Below are 14,347 nucleotides of genomic sequence, written 5' to 3'. Positions count from 1 at the left end.
TGGAAAACCGGCAAGCTTGTCCTCCTAAAGAAGGAGGGACGTCCAGCAGACTCTCCATCTGCGTACCGTCCCATCGTTCTGCTGGACGAGGTGGGCAAGCTTTTCGAGCGCATCATTGCCGAACGCATCATCGGGCATCTCACGCGGGTTGGCCCCGACCTGGCAGATTGCCAATATGGTTTCCGCCACGGTCGTTCCACGATCGACGCCATACTGCGCGTTAAGACCCTGGCAGATGAGGCCGTATCCCGACGTGAAGTGGTCTTGGCGGTGTCACTTGACATCGCCAATGCATTCAACACCTTGCCCTGGCAATGCATTGAGGAGGCAATGAGGTACCATCAGATGCCCAGGTACCTTAGGCGTATCGTCTCGGCGTACCTGTCTAATCGGTGCGTTGTGTTCCCAGGACGTGAGCAGTGGGGACGACAGCCGATGTCGTGCGGTGTCCCACAGGGGTCGGTCCTTGGACCACTCCTGTGGAACATCGGTTACGATTGGGTGCTCCGGGGCGCTAACCTCAGAGGAGTCGAGCTCACGTGCTATGCCGATGACACCTTGGTCACGGCACGTGGCCCGACGTTCAGGCAGGCCGCCATACTCGCCACAGCGGGTGTGGCCCACGTTGTCGGGCGTATCCGACAACTCGGCTTAGAGGTGGCCTTGAACAAATCTGAGGCCCTGTGCTTCCACGGGCCTCGGAATGCTCCACCAGCCGGAGCGCACATTGTGGTGGGCGGAACTCGCATCGATCTAAAGACAACGATGAGATACCTCGGACTTGTTCTGGACGGTCGGTGGGAGTTCCGCGCCCACTTCCAGCGCTTGATGCCTAAGGTACTCGGAGCGGCAGGTGCCCTCGGGTATCTCCTGCCCAATCTGGGTGGGCCAAAGGTGTCGTGCAGGCGGCTATACATGGGGGTCGTTCGATCCATGGCCTTATATGGAGCTCCAGTATGGGCCAACACCCTGAAAAGGCAGAATATCGCCCTTCTGAACGCAGCTCAGAGGGTGATGGCCATCAGGGTGATACGGGGCTACCGAACGATCTCCTGCGAGGCGGCGCGTGTGCTGGCTGGATCTCTACCCTGGGACCTAGATGCGAGAGCCCTCTCGACAATGTACTTTTGGCGGGAGGAGGCGCAAGGTCGGGGTGAAACGCCAGCACCACGCGAGGTGCAAGCACAGCGGGAGGAAGTTCTCCGCCTGCTTATACAGGAGTGGGACGAAAGGCTGGCGCAGCCTAGTGCGGGCCTGAGAACCATCCAGGCAGTCCGCCCTGTCCTCCGACAGTGGTTGGACCGGCGACATGGGGTGATAACCTTCCGGCTCACTCAGATCCTCTCGGGACATGGTTGTTTTGGGAGGTATCTGCATGTTGTAGCCGGAAGAGAGCCGTCCGCAGAATGCCATCACTGCGACGGTTGCCCGGAAGACACGGCCCAGCACACGCTTGAGGCGTGTCCAGCCTGGGCGACAGAGCGCCAAGAGCTTGTTGCTGTTGTGGGGCGCGACCTCTCGCTGCCCGCCGTGGTCCAGGCCATGGTTGACAGCGAGAGTTCGTGGAAGGCGGTTCTCACATTTTGTGAAACTGTCCTTCGGTGCAAGGAGGATGCGGAGCGGGCAAGGGAGGCCACTGCCACCGACCCTGCACGCCGCTGGAGACCCGGGCGGAGACGGCGGGCGGATGTCGGCCGTCTTCCGCCCTAACACTGATGCGGGTCTCTCCCTGTGTGTCCTGGACCAGAGGAGGAGGGCACAACAGGGGAGACCCCGGGACGTTAAGACCCGAGAGGGCACTACGTCGGTGCCTCGCACCGGAAGGGCCGCGGGCGGCAGACTCGGGGGAGTCTGTCGTTCCTAACATCTGGCCCGAGTTGGCGTTGCGTGCGTGTTCCCCGCACGCCACTCATTCCCTACTGTGATGGGGCCTATCAGGCCATCCACTACCGGGTCGCGGAAGCATGCTTCGGCGATTCCCGGGTCCCGGTAACACCGTGGACGGGACGGAACACCGTTGGTTTTTAGTGGGTATACCGGGTGGCGACACCCGGGGAGTCCCACATAACCACGTCGCCCCCCCGGGCGGCGTGGTATGCGTAACGCATTTTCCAACGTAAAAAAAAAAAAAAAAAAAAAAAAAAAAAAGGTTAGGTTAGGTTAGGTTAGGTTAGGTTAGGTTCCCCCCCAATGGATTCTCGCCTTGTCGTGGCGGGGGGGCTCAGTAGCTGCATCGGCGGGTGCCGCTTTAGCCCAATGATGCAGTGAAGCTAAGAAGAATCCAGCGCGGCGGTGGCAAAGTCCACCGCTGCGCAACCCGTAACCCTTAGCGCTTTGTGGTGGGGCGCCAAAGGGTCGGGGGCCGCTTCCACATGAGTGGAGGGGGCCGCGAGGAGACAACCTCTGTAAAAAACCGCCGGGAGGAGGCGTTTCGCCTTGCGCGCGGCGGTCGTTCGTATTGCACGGCGGCCGTCGGGCCACCCGCAACCCTCGGTATTCCGAGGCGTGGGGGCCGCTCCCACACAAGTGGGGGGGGCCGCGAGGAGACAACCTCTTTAAAAAATCCAACCCGGAGGAGGAGGCGCGTGGCGCCGTCGGTGACGGGTTCGGCGGCCATGAATACATGCCCGTCGGACAGGCTTCGGCCACCGTCGCCAAACTTGTTACCCTGGTCAGGTGTCGTGGACATGTCTCGCGGCCTACCAGGACCAAGGGGCTTGCCTTGGTCGGCCGGCCCAAGAGGAGCCAACCTCAATAAAAAACCCCCAAAGTCCCGGCGTTGAGGTGCCTTCGGGCCTTCGCGCGGCGTCGGGGCGCCGGAAGGTGGCGGAGGGGGTATTCTCCGCCAGCTAGCGACCAACCCTGGGGCACCTCCCGCACCCCAGCGGTATTAGGGTTATCCGGGTACAGGGGGCACTGCCCGGATGGACCACCCTTTCCCCCATTCTCGTGGGACTCAAAATGAACATTTCTGCAAATAATAAAGCCGAGATTTCGGAGCTGGACGGTGGGTGTGAAGAGATGAGGAAGGGAGAAGTAGGAGGAGAGATTAAGCGTGCTCAGGCACTGTCGTTTACCGGCCTTGATGCGGACACCAAGTCCGCGGGGCAACTTGTGGCGCAACCGGGATCCACCACCCCGGAAGCGGCACAGTGCCCTGGCCTAGGCGCTCGCGCCACCCGTCTCCGCAAGGGGACCAAACAGGAGGATGTCAACTCCGCACAGCCGATCCTAAGCGGCAAGGATCTGCTGTCGGTAGTTGAGAAGGAGAGGCGTCTCAGCGTGGTATTAACACGCTGTGACACGCCCGTCACCACGAAGACCGCTAGCCGGGAGGAGGAGTCCATGGACTCGGACGATGATTCCTCCTGCGCTAGCATGGTGACGGTGGGGTCGGAGTTGTCAGGCGGAAGACGGTTCCTCAAAAGGAATCGGTCAGACCCTGAGGCCGAGGAGTCGGACTCGCCTGCGTCACCCTTCGAAGGGGCGGGCCACAGGTCCAAAAGGGGGAGAGGTCGTCCGCCCTCCTCCACTGGCAAATATGTCGGCCTGGCCGCAGCCAGGGCGGCATATAATCAGGAGCTGGCTGAGAGCCTACGGCTTGAGGCTGAGGCAGAGGTGGCGGGAATGGCCCGGCACATGAGGGAGGCTAGGGCCTCTTTACAGCCCAGCCCCCTCCTGTCAGCCCAGGATGAGGAGGCAGAGCAGACGAGCGCTGCACTAGCCAACGTAGTGAAGACTTCGCTGGAAACCATTACGATGGTCGCCACGAAGTCTTCACAATTGAAAGGGACATACGTCCGGGCCCTGAAGGATGCCGTAAAGGGCATTCAAGAGGCCGTGTCCCAGATCAGGGAGCGGACGATGTCTGAGGAGGTGATGCGGCTGGAGGCCGCTAACTCCAAGCTCACGAGGGAAGTCGCCGATCTGCGCCGCGACTTGCAAGAGTTGCGGCAGCGACCCTCCCAGCCTCAGAGCTCGGAGCCAAGCCTCCGGCAGCTACTGGAGGAGACAGCCCGCGCCAACGCTGAGATGTTCGGCAACATGCTGAACGCTCGGTTGGCCGGGATCGAAGACCGTCTCCTCCCGGAGCCGCGCAGGAGACCTCCGCTCGCAGCGGACGCTAGGAGTGCCAGGGCAGACCCTGCTCACTCTGCGCCAGCAGGGGCCCCGGTCGCTTCTACGAGAAGTAGTGGTCAGCCCGTGTCAAAGCCCGACAAAAAGGATGGCAAGGAAGCTCCCACTAACAGTCAGGCTCCCTCTGTTCCCTCTTCTTCGGGAAAGAAGGGGAAGAACAAGAGGAAAAGCCTGGCTGCACAAGAGGCAGCAGAGGCTCGGCGCCAACCTGCCCCTGCACCAACGGCGGAGCCATGGACCGCCGTTGTTGGCCGAAAGGCCAGGAACAAGGCGGCCAAAGCGGCCAAGGTGGCCAAAGAGCCGCCAAAGCCTCGGTCCACGGCCCAGAAGAAGGCCAAGCTCCGGACACCAAGAACGGCAGCGGTATCGCTGACCTTGGTGCCCGGAGTCGAGGAGAGAGGCGTAACATACGCCTCGATCCTCTCCGACGCCAAGCGGCGCGTCTCCCTCGCTGACCTCGGAATCAGCAACATGCGGTTCCGCAGGGCGGCGACGGGTGCGCGCCTGCTTGAGATCGGAGGGGAGAACTCGGCGGCGAAGGCGGACTCTCTCGCCAAGAAGCTGAGGGAGGTCCTCAGCCCGGGCGCGGTCAAGGTCGTCCGCCCAGTGAAGCGCGCGGAAATCCGCGTCACTGGGCTGGACGACTCAGCCGACGCCATCGAGGTGGCCGACGCTGTGGCCAAGGAAGGAGGGTGCGCGGTCGACGACGTGAAGCATGGGCGGATCGTCGTCGGGCCGAGAGGGGACGGCGCCCTCTGGATCAGCTGTCCAGTCGCGGCCGCCAAGAAGCTGTCCGACTCTGGCCGACTACTGGTCGGGTGGACGTCGGCCCGAGTAAGGCTTCTCGACTCCAGACCGGCACGGTGCTACCGTTGCCTGGAGCCCGGGCACCTCGGAGTGAAGTGCTCCTGCGAGGTTGACCGCAGCCGATTGTGCTTCCGCTGCGGTCAACCCGACCATCAGGCGAGGGACTGCACGGCTGAGCCCCATTGCCCCGTCTGTGCGACGGCAGGCAAACCGGCGGCTCATTCCATCGGTGGCAGCGGATGCATTTCTGCTGCCAAGCCGGCAGCCAAAAGCCCGCAGGAGAGTGCGCCGAAGCCAAAGCGGCCAAAGCGCAAGGCCAAGAGGGCCGGGGCGGAGCAGATGGACACCGTTCCTTGAATGGACAGAGCTCCGCCCTAACGGGGACCCGTGGACGGTGGTCGGGGGACCGCCGTCCACAACATGGGTCCCGTGCTGTAGGGCTGCCCAAGTGTTCCGGGCAGCCCTCGGCGGTGGGGGAGGCGCTTGATGCGCCCCCATAGGCGCAGGGCCCAAGAGGGCATCCGCCGGCGGGGACGCGGTTGTGTGCAGCTGCGTTCCCGTGTCCCCGCCACATGGCGGCGAGGAGGAACACCGTTGGGTTTTAGTGGGTATACCGGCTTTTCCGGGGAGTCCCACATAACCACGTCATCCCCCCGGGCGGCGTGGTATGCGTAACGCATTTCCCAACGTTAAAAAAAAAAAAAAAAAAAAAAAAAAAAAAAAAAAAAAAAAAAAAAGGTTCGGGCCAAAAACACCGCGCCCGGACCTGACGGAGTCCCGGGTCGGGTGCTGGCATTGTCGTTAGACAAGTTGGGGGCTCACCTAGCCGAGCTTCTCGACGCCTGTTTGACGACGAGCCAGTTCCCGATGTGTTGGAAAGAGGGTCGGTTAGTCCTTCTCAAGAAGGATGGGCGCCCTGTGGAGTCACCTTCTGCATACCGCCCCATAGTGCTATTGGATGATACGGGAAAGCTCTTCGAGCGGATCATTGCCTCCCGTATCACCCAGCACTTAACCAACATTGGCCCTAACCTGTCGAACAACCAGTTCGGATTCCGAGTGAGCCGATCGACGATCGACGCGATCACACGCGTCAAGGCTCTCTCGGAAGAAGCGGTAGACTCTGGCGGCGTGCTGTTGGCGGTGTCTCTGGACATCGCCAACGCTTTTAACTCGCTGCCATTTGGGAGTATTCTGGAGGCGATCCGATTCCACCGGCTCCCCCAATATCTGCGGAGGCTAATTGCGGGCTACCTGCACAATAGGGTAGTTCTCTACACAGGGCGGGATGGCTCTCTACATCGACGGGCTGTCGGATGCGGTGTTCCGCAGGGGTCGGTCTTAGGTCCACTCCTGTGGAACATCGGGTTCGATTGGACGCTACGGGGCGATCTTCCTCCAGGCCTTAGCGTTGTCTGCTATGCAGACGACACCTTGGTCACGGCACGAGGAGACAATTACGAGGAGGCAGCGGCGCTAGCTTCAGCTGGCGTTCAGCAAGTGGTCGAGAGGATCGAGTCGCTGGGTCTAAAGGTGGCCCTCAACAAAACCGAGGCTCTGTGTTTTCACGGCCCTCGGAGGGGGCCACCTGCAGGGGCTAACATCACGATTGGCGGTTGCCGGGTCGAGGTAAAGCCTCAGATGAAATATCTGGGACTTTACCTTGATCCGAGGTGGAACTTCCGGGAGCATTTCCGCAGATTAGCTCCAAAACTAATCAGTGCCGCATCTGCTCTCGGAAGGTTACTGCCAAACCTGGGAGGCCCGAGCGTTACCTGCCGTCGCCTATACACTGGCGTGATACGCTCGATGGCGCTTTATGGCGCACCGGTGTGGGTCGGGGCTCTGACTGGCCCGAATAAGACCATGCTGTTCCGTGCACAGCGGGTCATGGCAGTCAGAGTCGCCCGAGGATACCGCACGATCTCACACGAGGCGGCTTGTGTCCTTGCGGGCACGCCTCCGTGGGACCTCGACGCCGAGGTTCTCGCGGAGGTTTATGTGAGATGCGCGGAGGCTAAAGCGCAGGGAGATGGCCCAGATCCTGAAGACCTGGATCGCTGGAGGAAGCGCGCTCAACGCAATCTGCTGCGAAGGTGGAGGCAGCGATTGGAAGAGCCGTGCGCTGGCTTGCGGACCGTGGCGGCTGTTCGCCCAGTCCTGAAGGAATGGGTGAACCGACGCCACGGCTCGCTCACCTTTAGGCTGGTGCAGATCCTGTCGGGGCATGGCAGCTTCGGCAGGTATCTGTGCCACATAGCCGGCAGGGAGCCGTTGGCAGTGTGTCACCACTGCGCTTGCAGTGACGACACCGCCGACCATACACTGGGGGTCTGTCCAGCATGGGCGCAACAGCGAGCGGTGCTCGCCTCAGTGGTTGGGAACGACCTCTCGCTGCCAGCCGTGGTCAACGCCATGGTTGGCAGCAAGAGAGCGTGGGAGGCGATGGTCTCCTTCTGTGAGGACGTGGTGGCACAGAAGGAGGCTGCCGAACGGACCCGAGAGGACGACCCCCTCTCGGATCCTATCCGACGAAGGCGTACTGGGCGGAGAAGGGGGGTATTTGCTCGCCAACTCTTGCCTAGTTAGCCAAGCCCTCGGGCGACGGAAGCGGGGAAATTCCGTCGCTCGATTCCATCTAGGGCTCGTGGAGGATGTGATCTGCCGTGTGTTCCCGGCAGATCACATAACATCGGAGATCAGGATGGGCTGCTCCTCCCATCCTGAACCCAGGGAGAGTCCGAATCGGACAGCGCCGACGGGTGCACGGAAGAGTGTGCCAACGTCCCCGGACACCCGCCAATCGGCGAAGGAAGTGGAACACCGAGGAGTTTTAGTGAGTAGGAGTCTCACATAACCCAGTCGCTTTCCCCGGGCGGCTGGGTATCCATGATGGATTTCTCCTCGTAAAAAAAAAAAAAAAGGTTAGGTTAGGTTAGGTTAGGTTAGGTTAGGTTAGGTTAGGTTAGGTTAGGTTAGGTTAGGTTAGGTTAGGTTAGGTTAGGTTCCCGTGTGGAGTTGCTGATCTCCCATCGGGCGCGTCCCCAGGTGGCGGATAGGGGAATGCCCTCCCAGTAATGGGGGGGGTACCGGCTTCGGCCGGCGCGGACCAAAACAGCGTGGTGGAGTCACTCTCGCTCGTGGCCCTCTGCAGGGACGAGGTGGTGCGCAGAGTGGACACAGGAGGGTGACTATCCGGCGGCGTCTCTGGCTTCGGCCAGATGACAGGGGCTTCGGCTCCACCGTTGGCAGGGGCGGCGGGTCCGGCAGCAATGCCGGGCAATGGCTTCGGCCACCGTCGGCCCGACCCGTAGCCCAGACGCAATGCTGTTTGGAACGGGGGCCGCCTCCGCATTGAGCGGAGGGGGCCGCGAGGAAGAAAACCTCTGAAAAAATCACCGAAAGCTCAAGTTTGTGGTGCCCGGCGAGGGGCTGTATGGTCTGGCGTTCCAGGCCGTGAGGGCACCCCAGGGAGCTCACCCTGGTAAATAAAAGAGACCGCCTGCTGAGGTACAGCAAAAAAATGGATAAAGCGGACAAAGAAGTTATTACCCACGCCGGTAGCCAGAAATCTGGTGAATCCGGTTTAAGGTCCCCGATCGTATGTGGGGGGGACTGCGGCCGCTTCGTGGGCTCACAGAGCTCCCGTGAACACGGAATGGACAAGGTAGATTTCTACCCGGCGTTCAACGCCACTACCGGACTTGACACTCGCGCGTCAACACCGTCTGCGCTTCCCGAAGCGCGGGTGGTGTTGGAGCGCCTTTCACCTGATGTGACCCCAGCACAAAGTGCTGATGGTGCTGTCCCTGGGACAAAAGCCCAGAGACGTACAAGGCGGATCGGTCCTGGCCTCGTTTCATCTTCGGATGAAACGAGTAGTCTACGGACCGTTTGCTCCATGGAGAGCATAACCTCCCTCCCAGAGGGCACACTGTGGCGCAAGCGCAAAACAGTTGTGCTCTCGGACCCGTCCTCTGACGAGGGGGACCGGGCTCCGGTTACGGAGCTCGGTTCACCCGTCATGAGGGCGCGGGCCAAGAGAGGTCGAGGTCGCCCTCCCACTACCGGAGAGTATGTAGGGCTTGCCAAGGCCAAAGCTGAGCTCAACCGCGCCAGGCGGGAGGAGCTCATGCTGGAGGCTGAAATGGCGGTGGCTGAATCAGCCAGAAAGATCTTCTGCCTCCGAAGCTCCGGCTCACCGCTGGAGACAGAGAAAGACGCAGCGGGACTCGATTCCGCCTCAACACCTGGTACAGAGACGGTCGCCGATCTGTACCAGAAGGCGAAAGACGCTGCCGCAGTCATCGAGAGTGTGGCCAGCAAATCCGGCAGACTCAAGGGCACCTTTGTGCGCGCCCTGAAGGACTCCACGAGGCTCATCGTGCAGGTCCTAGATGTCCTCCGCTCCACTTCGGAGAGTGAGGAGACGCGCAACCTACAGGCGCAAAACAGCCGCCTGCAGAAAGCGCTCGATGAACAGCGGAAGGAAATCGAGTCCCTTCGGCTGGAGATGCGCCAAGTGAAGGATTCGCTGGGCGCATCTCAAAGCACGAGACCGCCAGCGCCAGCGCCTGCTCCGCCAATGGAGACCTCGCATGTCTCCGAGAGCCCGCTCCCGGAGCCGTCCCCAAGGGCTGCAAGCGCCAAACTGGCGAAGAAGACGGACCCGCCGCTGCGCAAGAGCAGTAGAGCCACGTCCGATACCGACGGAGACCTTGCCGCGCAGATCATAAGCCAGGTGGGGTTTATGATCGATGCGAAGTTGGCAGGTCTAGAGGACAGGCTCCTGCCTCCAAAGACGTTGCGCCCCCCGTTAGCGGCGGACCGCAAAAACGCGCAGACCTATGCTGCTGCGGCTAGGACTCCCGCTGCCTCGGCGAGGACTCCCGCAGCAGTAACCAAGAAGGCGACTGCCACCGCAGCCGGCACCACACGTGCCACGCCGCTCATGGCCTCTCAAGGCCCAGCCGCGGCTGCTAGTGGCCCTACCTCTGCTCCCCCCAAGAAGAAGAAGAAGAGGGGCCCCAGGGGAAGGAAGAAGGGGAAGAAGGGAGGGAACGGCGGCCAAGTCGAGGCCCAACCCCTACCTTCTGGGTCTGCCGGCGACGGTTGGACCACCGTTGGCAAAGGCCGGAAGAAGAAGGCGGCTCCCACGCAACAGCGCCCCAAGGTGCCCAAGATGCGCACACCCCGCACAGCGGCGGTAGTGCTGCATCTGCAACCGGCGGCAATGGAGGGGGGAACCACCTATGCGGATGTCCTGAGGACGGCTAAGGCCAAGGTGAATCTCCAGAGCCTGGGGATAACCAACCTCAGGATCCGCAAGGCGGTGACCGGCGCGAGAGTGTTGGAGCTCGCGGGCGCAACGAGCGCCGAGAAGGCCGACACCCTGGCTGAAAAGCTCAGGGAGTCGATGAACGGGGACGTGGTAAAAGTCTCCAGACCCATAAAACGCGCAGACATGCGCATTGTGGGACTGGATGACTCCGTCTCCGTTCAAGAGGTGGTGGAGGCAGTGGCCACGGCCGGCGGATGTGCGACGGACGCCATCAGGACCGGTGTCATTCGCGAAGGCGCGGGTGGCATGGGCTCCCTGATGGTGAGCTGCCCTGTAGCAGCTGCTAAAAGGGTCGCTAAAGGTCGCCTCCTGGTCGGCTGGACCTCTGTCCAGGTGAGGGTGCTGGAGCCGCGTCCGCTGCGGTGCTTCCGATGCCACGAAACCGGACATGCGCACGCCATGTGCGAGTCCGAGGTGGACCGGAGCACCCAGTGCTTCCGATGCGGCCAAACCGGCCACCAGTCCTCACAGTGCTCCGCTACCCCGCACTGCACAGTGTGCGAGGCGGCGAGAAGACCGGCGGAGCACCGATTGGGCAGTTCAAAATGTACTGCCCAAACGAGGAACAAGCGGAAGGTTCGCGAAGGCCCTCAGGCCTCCTCGCGACCTTCCCGCCCGCAGGCCGCGGGACGAGTTGGTACTGAGCCCATGAATACCAACTGACGGCTCTGTGGGTGTGGTGATGGTCTCGGTTTCGTCCTGGGAGACCGGGGCGGGAGACCAGACCAGCTTGTGTGGAAGCTCACTTCCACCACCGGCGCACGCCGCTCAGATGAGCGGAGCGGGGCGGGGATGGCGGGCGGATGTCGGCCATCTTTCGCCCAAACACCGACGCGGGTCTCACCCTGTGTGCACTGGACTAGGGGAGGAGTGCACATAAGGGGGAGACCCAGGGAGCCACGGGCGGCAGACTCGGGGGAGTCCGTCGTTCCAACCTTCAACTGGCTCGAGTAGGCGTTGCGTGCGTGTTCCGCGCACGCCACTCACGACGAGGCGAGGCCTGACAGGCCACCACTGCCGGGTCGCGGAAGAATGCTTCGGCGATTCCCGGGTCCTGGCACCACAGTGGAAAAGTAGGAACACCGTTGGGTTTTAGTGGGTATACCGGGTGGCAACACCCGGGGAGTCCCACATAACCACGTCGCCCCCCCGGGTGGCGTGGTATGCGTAAAGCATTTCCCAACGCTAAAAAAAAAAAAAAAAAAAAAAAGGTTAGGTTAGGTTAGGTTAGGTTAGTTTAGGTTAGGTTAGGTTAGGTTAGGTTAGGTTAGGTTAGGTTAGGTTAGGTTAGGTTAGGTTAGGTTAGGTTAGGTTAGGTTAGGTTAGGTTAGGTTAGGTTAGGTTAGGTTAGGTTAGGTTAGGTTAGGTTAGGTTAGGTTAGGTTAGGTTAGGTTAGGTTAGGTTAGGTTAGGTTAGGTTAGGTTAGGTTAGGTTAGGTTAGGTTAGGTTAGGTTAGGTTAGGTTAGGTTAGGTTAGGTTAGGTTAGGTTAGGTTAGGTTAGGTTAGGTTAGGTTAGGTTAGGTTAGGTTAGGTTAGGTTAGGTTAGGTTAGGTTAGGTTAGGTTAGGTTAGGTTAGGTTAGGTTAGGTTAGGTTAGGTTAGGTTAGGTTAGGTTAGGTTAGGTTAGGTTAGGTTAGGTTAGGTTAGGTTAGGTTAGGTTAGGTTAGGTTAGGTTAGGTTAGGTTAGGTTAGGTTAGGTTAGGTTAGGTTAGGTTAGGTTAGGTTAGGTTAGGTTAGGTTAGGTTAGGTTAGGTTAGGTTAGGTTAGGTTAGGTTAGGTTAGGTTAGGTTAGGTTAGGTTAGGTTAGGTTAGGTTAGGTTAGGTTAGGTTAGGTTAGGTTAGGTTAGGTTAGGTTAGGTTAGGTTAGGTTAGGTTAGGTTAGGTTAGGTTAGGTTAGGTTAGGTTAGGTTAGGTTAGGTTAGGTTAGGTTAGGTTAGGTTAGGTTAGGTTAGGTTAGGTTAGGTTAGGTTAGGTTAGGTTAGGTTAGGTTAGGTTAGGTTAGGTTAGGTTAGGTTAGGTTAGGTTAGGTTAGGTTAGGTTAGGTTAGGTTAGGTTAGGTTAGGTTAGGTTAGGTTAGGTTAGGTTAGGTTAGGTTAGGTTAGGTTAGGTTAGGTTAGGTTAGGTTAGGTTAGGTTAGGTTAGGTTAGGTTAGGTTAGGTTAGGTTAGGTTAGGTTAGGTTAGGTTAGGTTAGGTTAGGTTAGGTTAGGTTAGGTTAGGTTAGGTTAGGTTAGGTTAGGTTAGGTTAGGTTAGGTTAGGTTAGGTTAGGTTAGGTTAGGTTAGGTTAGGTTAGGTTAGGTTAGGTTAGGTTAGGTTAGGTTAGGTTAGGTTAGGTTAGGTTAGGTTAGGTTAGGTTAGGTTAGGTTAGGTTAGGTTAGGTTAGGTTAGGTTAGGTTAGGTTAGGTTAGGTTAGGTTAGGTTAGGTTAGGTTAGGTTAGGTTAGGTTAGGTTAGGTTAGGTTAGGTTAGGTTAGGTTAGGTTAGGTTAGGTTAGGTTAGGTTAGGTTAGGTTAGGTTAGGTTAGGTTAGGTTAGGTTAGGTTAGGTTAGGTTAGGTTAGGTTAGGTTAGGTTAGGTTAGGTTAGGTTAGGTTAGGTTAGGTTAGGTTAGGTTAGGTTAGGTTAGGTTAGGTTAGGTTAGGTTAGGTTAGGTTAGGTTAGGTTAGGTTAGGTTAGGTTAGGTTAGGTTAGGTTAGGTTAGGTTAGGTTAGGTTAGGTTAGGTTAGGTTAGGTTAGGTTAGGTTAGGTTAGGTTAGGTTAGGTTAGGTTAGGTTAGGTTAGGTTAGGTTAGGTTAGGTTAGGTTAGGTTAGGTTAGGTTAGGTTAGGTTAGGTTAGGTTAGGTTAGGTTAGGTTAGGTTAGGTTAGGTTAGGTTAGGTTAGGTTAGGTTAGGTTAGGTTAGGTTAGGTTAGGTTAGGTTAGGTTAGGTTAGGTTAGGTTAGGTTAGGTTAGGTTAGGTTAGGTTAGGTTAGGTTAGGTTAGGTTAGGTTAGGTTAGGTTAGGTTAGGTTAGGTTAGGTTAGGTTAGGTTAGGTTAGGTTAGGTTAGGTTAGGTTAGGTTAGGTTAGGTTAGGTTAGGTTAGGTTAGGTTAGGTTAGGTTAGGTTAGGTTAGGTTAGGTTAGGTTAGGTTAGGTTAGGTTAGGTTAGGTTAGGTTAGGTTAGGTTAGGTTAGGTTAGGTTAGGTTAGGTTAGGTTAGGTTAGGTTAGGTTAGGTTAGGTTAGGTTAGGTTAGGTTAGGTTAGGTTAGGTTAGGTTAGGTTAGGTTAGGTTAGGTTAGGTTAGGTTAGGTTAGGTTAGGTTAGGTTAGGTTAGGTTAGGTTAGGTTAGGTTAGGTTAGGTTAGGTTAGGTTAGGTTAGGTTAGGTTAGGTTAGGTTAGGTTAGGTTAGGTTAGGTTAGGTTAGGTTAGGTTAGGTTAGGTTAGGTTAGGTTAGGTTAGGTTAGGTTAGGTTAGGTTAGGTTAGGTTAGGTTAGGTTAGGTTAGGTTAGGTTAGGTTAGGTTAGGTTAGGTTAGGTTAGGTTAGGTTAGGTTAGGTTAGGTTAGGTTAGGTTAGGTTAGGTTAGGTTAGGTTAGGTTAGGTTAGGTTAGGTTAGGTTAGGTTAGGTTAGGTTAGGTTAGGTTAGGTTAGGTTAGGTTAGGTTAGGTTAGGTTAGGTTAGGTTAGGTTAGGTTAGGTTAGGTTAGGTTAGGTTAGGTTAGGTTAGGTTAGGTTAGGTTAGGTTAGGTTAGGTTAGGTTAGGTTAGGTTAGGTTAGGTTAGGTTAGGTTAGGTTAGGTTAGGTTAGGTTAGGTTAGGTTAGGTTAGGTTAGGTTAGGTTAGGTTAGGTTAGGTTAGGTTAGGTTAGGTTAGGTTAGGTTAGGTTAGGTTAGGTTAGGTTAGGTTAGGTTAGGTTAGGTTAGGTTAGGTTAGGTTAGGTTAGGTTAGGTTAGGTTAGGTTAGGTTAGGTTAGGTTAGGTTAGGTTAGGTTAGGTTAGGTTAGGTTAGGTTAGGTTAGGTTAGGTTAGGTTAGGTTAGGTTAGGTTAGGTTAGGTTAGGTTAGGTTAGGTTAGGTTAGGTTAGGTTAGGTTAGG

This window comes from Pectinophora gossypiella, chromosome 12 (assembly GCF_024362695.1).
Source record: "Pectinophora gossypiella chromosome 12, ilPecGoss1.1, whole genome shotgun sequence".
Taxonomy (NCBI): Eukaryota; Metazoa; Arthropoda; class Insecta; order Lepidoptera; family Gelechiidae; genus Pectinophora; species Pectinophora gossypiella.
Note: the sequence above shows the minus strand (reverse complement) of the source record.